The following is a 9,794-nucleotide window of genomic DNA, read 5'->3' on the forward strand; positions in this document are numbered from 1 at the left end:
GCCTTCACCAACTGAACTATCCACAAGCTACTTCTAAGTCACTCAGATTATCAAAAACTTCGACCCCACACAAATCCCCTTGACCCACATTCCAGCCTTTTCTTATCTCACCCGCCATGATACCCCTGTTCCGCAGGAAGTAGTTACAGAAGATTGACCTTCGGCCCTTATCCTAAATCAAAAAGGCTGGAATGATAGGGTCCACATGGGGTCTCACTGATACGATGGCTCGTTATGTCGACCTTGCAAATAAAGAATAAATCACTGTGATCCTTGAGACTGACCAAACTGCCCAAATGGCATCCTGTTATCTCACCGGTGCCTATCTTCTCAAAGCTGCAAGACTACCAGATTCCAGACCTCCAGCAACGTGACCATCCCTTCAGAGGATTTTTCATTGGTGGGGTATAAGAAGGACTCCGTCAGAAAGGGAGGACGCTGGTTCTCCTTAAGAGCCAGTCACCCTCTCTTTTCCCTCTAATAAATTTCCCTTTTCTTGTCTGACTGTGCGGCTTGCTCTCTTTTTCTCTGCACTCGGCTGACAGTTTCCTTCTCCAAGGGATCTTCCTGACCCAGGGATGGAATCCCATCTCCTGTGTCTCTTGATTGCAAGTGGATTCTTTACCCTCTGAGCCATCAAGGGAGACTTGCTCCTGGCTGAGTGGAAGGCAGAAAACTGAGCTGGGATTCGGGCTGTATATCCGGCCCCCAACAAATGTTCAAGCCCTTCTCAGCTCTTGTTGCAAATTCAAAATTTGCAAAATCCTCCCTGATGACTGACCCACTATTTCCCTTCACACACACACAAATTAGATGATTAACAATCAAAAGATACTTTATTCATCCAGTCACACACACATGTGCCAATTAGAGGAGGTTTTCTCACCTACGCAGAACCCAAGATAAACAGATGAGGTTGGAGGGCTCACACAGGTCAACATCTGGAGGAAACAAAGGACTCTTTCTCACCACGGATTTCTAATATCTGAAGACATTCTCAAGCAAAAGAATAATTCATGAGAAATTAAAGATCTTCTTGCGGACTTCCCTGGTGGTCTAGTGGCTAGGACGCCAATGCAGAGAGTTCGAGTTTGACTCTTGGTCAGGGAACTAGATCCCACATGTCATGATTGAAGATCCTGCATGCCAAAACTAAGACCTGGTGCAGCCAAACAAAAAATATATTTTTTTTAAAAAAGATCTTCTCGGAAGATTAGTTGATTTTTGAAACGTACTTATCGGGCATCTACAGCAAGCAAGCCTTCTGTAATCCATAGAAAACTTAGACCATCCTCCGTGGTGATCTCACTGGCCTCTAACACCAGCCAGGGCAATGATTCTGCATTTATATGGGAACAGTTTACTCTTTACTTCCTCTTAGCAAAAACAGTCTCAGAAACGATTTCTGCTGGCATATGGAAAAAAAACTTTTCTCCCATTTGACCCCCACGTGATGGAGAACCCTGAACTTGGGTACTTCCCTGCGGTCACTCTTCCTGATGACTTCACTGACTACATGTTCCATATTGACTGCTGATGGCATGGCGTTGCTTTTTCACAGACAGTGAAGTCAACTGATTTATCTCTAGGGGAAACTTGGAGGATAGAAGCAGTCTGACGCAGTCCTGGAGACCCCCAAGTATGGGAGCCCAAGCAGACTGGTCAGTTCTACCTTAGACCTCCCTGTGAGCTTCTTGGCAGCCGTGGCGTGAGTCCAGGGGGCACAGTGTACTAATGGTGGTGTGGGTGACCTCAGAAAAAGAGACAGGAAACACGTGGGCTGAGTCAGGAGGCTTAACTGCTCAAGTGCACGTGACTTTGGCATATCGCCCAGCCTCTCCTTGGCTTTCTCATCTGGAAAAAGCCTACCTCACAGGGCTGCTAAGAGGCCTCAAGTAGAAAAGTTTTGAGGGTGAGGGTGCGCTGTAAACCCCAAGGAGCTATATGAGCACAAACACACTCACGTGTGTTGTCAGCACTTTTGGATTTGATCATTTTTCTGGTGCTGGCTGCTCAGTGTCTTCCGTGTATTAACTCCTGCCGTGGACTGAATCGTGTCACCCCAGATTTCACAAGTTGAAGCTCTAACCCCCAGTGGGATGGTATTTGGAGATGGGATCCCTGGGGAGTAGTCAGGTTTAGATGAGGTCATGATGATGCCTTTATCATAAAAGAAACCAGGGGGCTTCCCTGCTGATACAGCAGATAAGAATCCACCTGCCAGTGCAGGGTTCAATCCCTGGCCCAGGAAGATCCCACGCGCCGTGGAGCAACTAAGCCCGTACACCACAACTCCTGAGCCCGAGCTCTAGAGCCTGTGAGTTGCAACTGAAGATTGTGTCCCTAGAGCCGTGATCCGCAGCAAGAGAAGCCACAGCAATGAGAAGCCCAAGGTCTGCAATGAACAGTAGCCCCCCTCACCACAACTGGAGAAAGCCCACACAAAGCAATGAAGACAAGCGCAGCCAAATATAAAATAAATTAATTTTAAAAAATTTTTAAAAGAAGAGAAGCCAGACAGCTTGCTTCCCCTCTCTCTCTACCTACCTGTGTGGAGGAGAGACCACAGAGGATACAGAAAGAAGGGCCATTTGCAACCCTGATAGCTCAGTTGGTAAAGAACCTGCCTGCAATGCAGGAGACCCCAGTTTGCTTCCTGGGTCGGGAAGATCCCCTGGAAAAGGGATAAGCTACCCACTCCAGTGTTCTTGGGCTTCCCTTGTGGCTCAGCTGGTAAAGAATCTGCCTGCAATGCAGGACACCTGGGTTCAATCCCTGGGTTGGGAAGATCCCCTGGAGAAGGGAAAAGTAACCCACTCCAGTATTCTGGCCTGGAGAATTCCATGGACAGTCCATGGGGTTGCAAAGAGTTGCACATGACTGAGCAACTTTCACTTCACTATTTGCAACCCAAGGAGAGTGCTTCACCAGATGCCAGCCCTGCAGGCACCTTGAGTTTAGACTTCTAGCCTCTGGGACCGGGAGAAATAAAGTCCTTTTATTTAAGCATCCCTATCTATGGTATCGGGCTTCACTGGTGGCTCAGTGGTAAACAATGCATCTGTCAATGCAGGAGATGCCAGAGATGAGGGTTCAATCCCTGGGTTGGGAAGATACCCTGGAGGATGAAATGGCAACCACTCCAATATTCTCGCCTGGAAAATCCTATGGACAGAGGAACCCGGCAGGCTACAGTCCATGGGGTTGCAAGGAGTCAGACAACACTCAGCAACTAAACACACATATATTAATAAAATGTATTAATAGCTACAATGATGAAATGTACAAATGTGAAGCGTATATCCTCCAAGTGTCTTGAAGGCAGGTTGTGAACAGATAGGTTAGGGGCTCCTGGAGAAGGAGAAACAGGAATGGCCTTCCTGACATAAGAAACCCATTTTGGCCTAAGTCATTTTGTGATCTAAGCCTGGCCACAATGCTTGCTTTTGAACAGGTCTCAGTAATTAATTATTTCTAAGGGAAAAAAAGGAATCCAGGAACAGAGAAATGGCAGTCAACAATAGTGCAATGATCAAGCAGAGTCCCAGTTCTTCCTCAAAGGGTACCTAATAATACAATGTATTAATTATAATCAATAATCATACATAATGATATAATATATTGATACTAAGCAATACACAATAATAAATCTTTGAGTTCTACAGGAAATAAGGCCTCCACTAGGTAGGAGTGGAATGGTAATGTTGACCCTCCTCCTGACTTCAATCTGCTAAGACTTGGACTCTGTCAACCTTTGCTCTGATTCTACACTAATTCACCTCTGCTCAACCCCCTTCATTAATATGCATGTACCAATTTTGCTGCTCTGGGAGACACCACTTTGGGAAAGATCCCTTGTGTTCACCTTTGACTCAAGTAATAACACACCCTTCTTCTGATCTCTGGCTTGGTTGTGTCTATGGGCTCGACATCCACCAGGAGGTGAACCTAGTTTTCGTGTAACAAGATCTCTGTGCAGGAGACTATTGGCAGCTCTTCCCATCAGTCAGGGCCCTCTGGGAAGCTCAAAAGATTCTGGTTCATGGTAGAACCCACCGCTTCTGCACTGTAGGTTTGGATGAATTGGAGACAGGGCCTAAGTGGGGAAAAGAATCCTCCTTCAAACCCTTCCTTCCACTTGCTAGAGGTTTCAGGAGATTAAGCTTTCAGGCTCACAAAAGCCCTAAAGGAAGAACGTATCTGTGCTGTCAGCCTCCCAGGAAAGGGACCTCTAGGGCTAAGGGTGCTGGTTGCAACACAAATTCCAATTACAGTTCTGCTTGGCTTAAATAATATCCCTCAGATGGGCTTTTTGACCCACTGGGAGCTAAATCTGCCCATTGGGAGCACCCAGATTTATTTGAGGGATTGCATGGGGGCTGGGATGTAAATCCTAAGGGAATGAGTGGAGCCCTATTCACCTAGTCCTCACAACTGTATGCAGTAAATACAACCATCATACTAGCCAAAGGGGAACCTGAAGAACAGAGGGTTTGAGTCACTTAAACAAGTAAAACAATAAGAAAGAAGCTTTGTATTCTATTATATTACAAGTTAATCACTAAAGGGATGTTGCCTATAAGCTTAGATTATAATAGTACTTCTCTGGAACCCGTTCTCCCAGGTAATGAGCATTAAGCTAAAAATGACTTTGTTTAGCTCCCAAGACACACCTTGACCAGATCCACCAGTGAACCGCTGCAGGAAGAAATTAACACATTTAACACATCCCCTCAGGAGGCCCTCCAGAACCAGGGCTTTACCATCTCCCCTTTTACTATAAAAGAAACCTGATTTGGGACTCTAATCCACCATCTTCTGGGCCTGCAGGCTTTCTGAATAAAATTCCTATTTCCCGCCCCCACAACTCAGCTCTCGACTTATTGAACTATTGGCTTGTTGTGCAAGAAGTACGAGCTTGGACTCAGTTCCACGTGGCAGGCTCCAAACTGTCTCCTCCCAGCCAAAAGCACTGATGCAGGGGCTACATGATCACAGGCTCAGAGCTATGATCCATACTGAGAGTGCTCCCACCCAGATGGGAAACCCTCATGCCAAGACACTTTCTCAACAAGGCAACCTGAGCATCAACCATACCCACTGTGTCAAGTTGCCACCTCCAAGACAAATGCCGAAGCTCTTGGATCTGAGAAAAGAGAGAACTTTCCAAGCAGTCTTAGGAGGGACGAGAGCCTGAAGTAGAAGAGCTGTTCTGCAAAATGACACAAGACAAACTTCAAAGCTGCAGCCGACTGACAGGGATTCTCTGTGGCTTGGGCTACTTCTCCAAGTGGTCTGTGTGCATTTTAACTGTAATCTCCTGAGGACAATTGCCTTAAGCAGAAAAAAGCCACTCTTCCTTCCTAAAACCCCACCACAGATGTGAGTTATGGTGCCTCCTATTGCCTGAGGAACTTACTGTGGCTCACATCAGGAGCTCCTTATTGCCAAATTCAGACTTAAATTGAAGAAAGTAGGGAAAACCACTCGACCATTCAGGTATGACCTAAATCAAATCCCTTATGATTATACAGTGTAAGTGAGAAAGAGATTTAAGGGCCTAGAGCTGATAGAGTGCCTGATGAACTACGGAATGAGGTTCGTGACATTGTACAGGAGACAGGGATCAAGACCATCCCCATGGAAAAGAAATGCAAGAAAGCAACATGGCTGTCTGGGGAGGCCTTACAAATAGCTGTGAAAAGAAGAGAAGCAAAAAGCAAAGGAGAAAAGGAAAGATATAAGCATCTGAATGCAGAGTTCCAAAGAATAGCAAGGAGAGATAAGAAAGCCTTCCTCAGTGATCAGTGCAAAGAAATAGAGGAAAAGAACAGAATGGGAAAGACTAGAGATCTCTTCAAGAAAATTAGAGATACCAAGGGAACATTTCATGCAAAGATGGGCTCGATAAAGGACAGAAATGGATGGCCCTAACAGAAGCAGAAGATATTACGAAGAGGTGGCAAGAATACACAGAAGAACTGTACAAAAAAGATCTTCAAGACCAAGATAATCACGATGGTGTGATCACTCATATAGAGCCAGACATCCTGGAAGGTGAAGTCAAGTGGACCTTGGAAAGCATCACTATGAACAAAGCTAGTGGAGGTGATGGCATTCCAGTTGAGCTATTTCAAATCCTGAAAGATGATGCTGTGAAAGTGCTGCACTCAATATGCCAGCAAATTTGGAAAACTCAGCAGTGGCCACTGGACTGGAAAAGGGCAGTTTTCATTCCAATTCCAAAGAAAGGCAATGCCAAAGAATGCTGAAACTACTGCACAATTGCACTCATCTCACATGCTAGTAAAGTAATGCTCAAAATTCTCCAAGCCAGGCTTCAGCAATACGTGAACCATGAACTTCCTGATGTTCAAGATGGTTTCAGAAAAGGCAGAGGAACCAGAGATCAAATTGCCAACATCCGCTGGATCATGGAAAAAGCAAGAGAGTTCCAGAAAAACATCTATTTCTGCCTTATTGACTATGCTAAAGCCTTTGACTGTATGGATCACAATAAACTGTGGAAAATTCTGAAAGAGATGGGAATACCAGACCACCTGACCTGCCTCTTGAGAAATCTGTATGCAGGTCAGGAAGCAACAGTTAGAACTGGACACGGAACAACAGACTGGTTCCAAATTGGAAAAGGAGTACATCAAGGCTGTATATTGTCACCCTGCTTATTTAACTTCTATGCAGAGTAAATCATGAGAAACACTGGGCTGGAAGAAACACAAGCTGGAATCAAAATTGCTGGGAGAAATATCAATAACCTCAGATATGCAGATGACACCACCCTTATGGCAGAAAGTGAAGAGGAACTAAAAAGCCTCTTGATGAAAGTGAAAGAGGAGAGTGAAAACGTTGGCTTAAAGCTCAACATTCAGAAAACGAAGATCATGGCATCTGGTCCCATCACTTCATGGGAAATAGATGGGGAAACAGGGGAAACAGTGTCAGGCTTTCTTTTTGGAGGCTCCAAAATCACTGCAGATGGTGATTGCAGCCATGAAATTAAAGGACGCTTACTCCTTGGAAGAAAAGTTATGACCAACCTAGGAAGCATATTGAAAAGCAGAGACATTACTTTGCCAACAAAGGTCCATCTAGTCAAGGCTATGGTTTTTCCAGTGGTCATGTATGGATGTGAGAGTTGGACTGTGAAGAAAGCTGAGTGCCGAAGAATTGATGCTCTTGGACTGTGGTGTTGAAGACTCTTGAGAGTCCCTTGGACTGCAAGGAGATCCACCCAGTCCATTCTGAAGGAGATCAGCCCTGGGTGTTCTTGGAAGGAATGATGCTAAAGCTGAAACTCCAGTACTTTGGCCACCTCATGTGAAGAGTTGACTCATTGGAAAAGACTTTGATGCTGGGAGGGATTGGGGGCAGGAGAAGAAGGGACAACAGAGGATGAGATGGCTGGATGGCATCACTGACTCGATGGACGTGAGTCTGAGTGAACTCTGGGAGTTGGTGATGGACAGGGAGGCCTGGTGTGTCGCAATTCATGGGGTCACAAAGAGTTGGACACGACTGAGCGACTGAACTGAAGTGAACTGAACTGATGCCTACAAGATACATAGAAATGTACCTTGGGGCTTCCCAAGATACAAATGTATCTCAGGGCTTCCTTGGTGACTCAGCTGGTAAAGAATCTGCCCACAATGGGTGAGACCTGGGTTCAATCCCTGGGTTGGGAAGATCCCCTGGAGAAGAGAAAGGCTACCCACTCCAGTATTCTGGCCTGGAGAATTCCATGGTCTGTATAGTCCATGGGGTCACAAACAGTCAGACACGACTGAGCGACTTTTACTTTCACAAGATACATGCCTGGGAAATCCCCATGGACGAGTAGCCTGGCGGGCTATAGGGGTCGCAAAGAATCAGACACCACTGAGCAACTGAGCCCAGCACAGCATGCTATATATCCATGACCACAGCCAATTTTACAGCACTTTTGTAACTCAAGAAATCTCATACTTTTTTTTTAAGATTTGTGTGTGTGTGTGTGTGTGGACCATTGTTAAAGTCTTTACTGAATTTGTTACAATATTGCTTCTGTTTCATGTTTCAGAATTTTGGCCTCCAAGCTTCTGTGCTCTTAGCTCCCGCACCCCCTACATTGGAAGGTGAAGTCTTAACCCTTTGACCTACAGGGAAGTCTTTCCCGTATCTTTCAGCTACCACCTCCCAAATCTCCCATCTCCCTGTCTGTGCCCCCAGGCTGAGGCGAACACTAATCAACTTTCTGTCTCTACAGACTTGCCTGTTCTGGACATTTCATGTAAGTGGGATCATGCACCATGTAGTACTCCTCACTGGCTTCTTTCACTTATCATAAATGTTTTCAAGACTTTTCCATGCTGTAACATGTACTGGTATTCCATTCCTTTTTATAAATGAGTATCATGTACCAGTATTTTGTTCCTTTTTATAAATGAGGAACAGTTCATTGTATGGGCACATGGCCTATTGTGTACCAATCTGCCATACTGCACTTATGGACACTGGGTCATTCTACCTTTCAGTTACTGTGAACAATGCTGCAATGAACATGTGAATCTGAGTTTTTGTGAGGACGTGTTTTCATCTCTTCTGCTATGACCCCAGCCTCTTTTCCAGCAACTCAGAAGTCAAATAGCTTCTGCACATACAGGCCAAGGCCCTCTGTAAGTTCTGAGGGCTCTACCCTGGACCCAGACCTAGCAAGTTAAGCCAAAATTGTACTAATCCTTCTATTATTCATTCATTTATGAATTCACTCACTGAACACGTGTACATCCTCTATTACATGTCAAGCCTGCTGCTATGTGCTTAGGATGGTGAAGGAACAACATGCTAACTCCTTGTCCTCATGGAGTTTAACAGCCAGTGAGAGCAAAGAGAAAAGTAAAGTAAATTCTGTGGTGTATTTCTCCATGAAGCACTCTTGGATCTCCCAGGAAGGGTTCAATTCTACTCTTGCAGTACTTGTTTATTTTTCTTTTGTTCTATTTCAAAAGGAATTTCTATCTCTTAATGAGAGAGAGATGTATCACCATCATGTGTGTGTCCTCCTTATTCATGCCTCCTCTTATGAGCACGTCCATGGAATTCAAGAAGGACTGATGTCATATGAATGTGACTTGGCAAAACACTGACTTGCAGTCTGGAGCCCAAGGCTGGAGCTTCTTCATCGCCACTGTTGTTGTTAAGTTCCTTAGATACTCCACGCACTTGCGGGGGTACCAACCATGGGTTCAGTTCAGTCGCTCAGTTGTGTCCTACTCTTTGTGACCCCATGAACTGCAGCATGCCAGGCCTCCCTGTCCATCACCAACTCCCATAGCCTACCCAAACTCATGTCCATTGAGTCGGTGATGCCATCCAACCACCTCATCCTCTGTCATCCCCTTCTCTTCCTGCCCTCAATCTTTCCCAGTATCAGGGTCTTTTCAAATGAGTCAGTTCTTTGCATCAGGTGGCCAAAGTATTGGAGTTTCAGCTTTAACTTCAGTCCTTCCAGTGAACACCCAGGACTGATCTCCTTGCAGTCCAAGGGACTCCCAAGAGTCTTCTCCAACACCACATTTCAAAAGCATCAATTCTTCCATGCCCAGCTTTCTTTACAGTCCAACTCTCACATCCATACACGAGTCTTTTTTCTTTCCCCTCTTACCCTTACCTGGAACCAAACAGGTGTGAGCACATGTGTCCACAAAGCTGTCTGAAGGACCCTGGAAGGCACAGGGACTGTGTCACAGCTTATGGCCAGGCACCTGCAAGACGCAGCAGCCAGTCAAGGCCTCTTG

Source organism: Budorcas taxicolor, chromosome 8 (genome assembly GCF_023091745.1).
Source record: "Budorcas taxicolor isolate Tak-1 chromosome 8, Takin1.1, whole genome shotgun sequence".
Lineage (NCBI taxonomy): Eukaryota > Metazoa > Chordata > Mammalia > Artiodactyla > Bovidae > Budorcas > Budorcas taxicolor.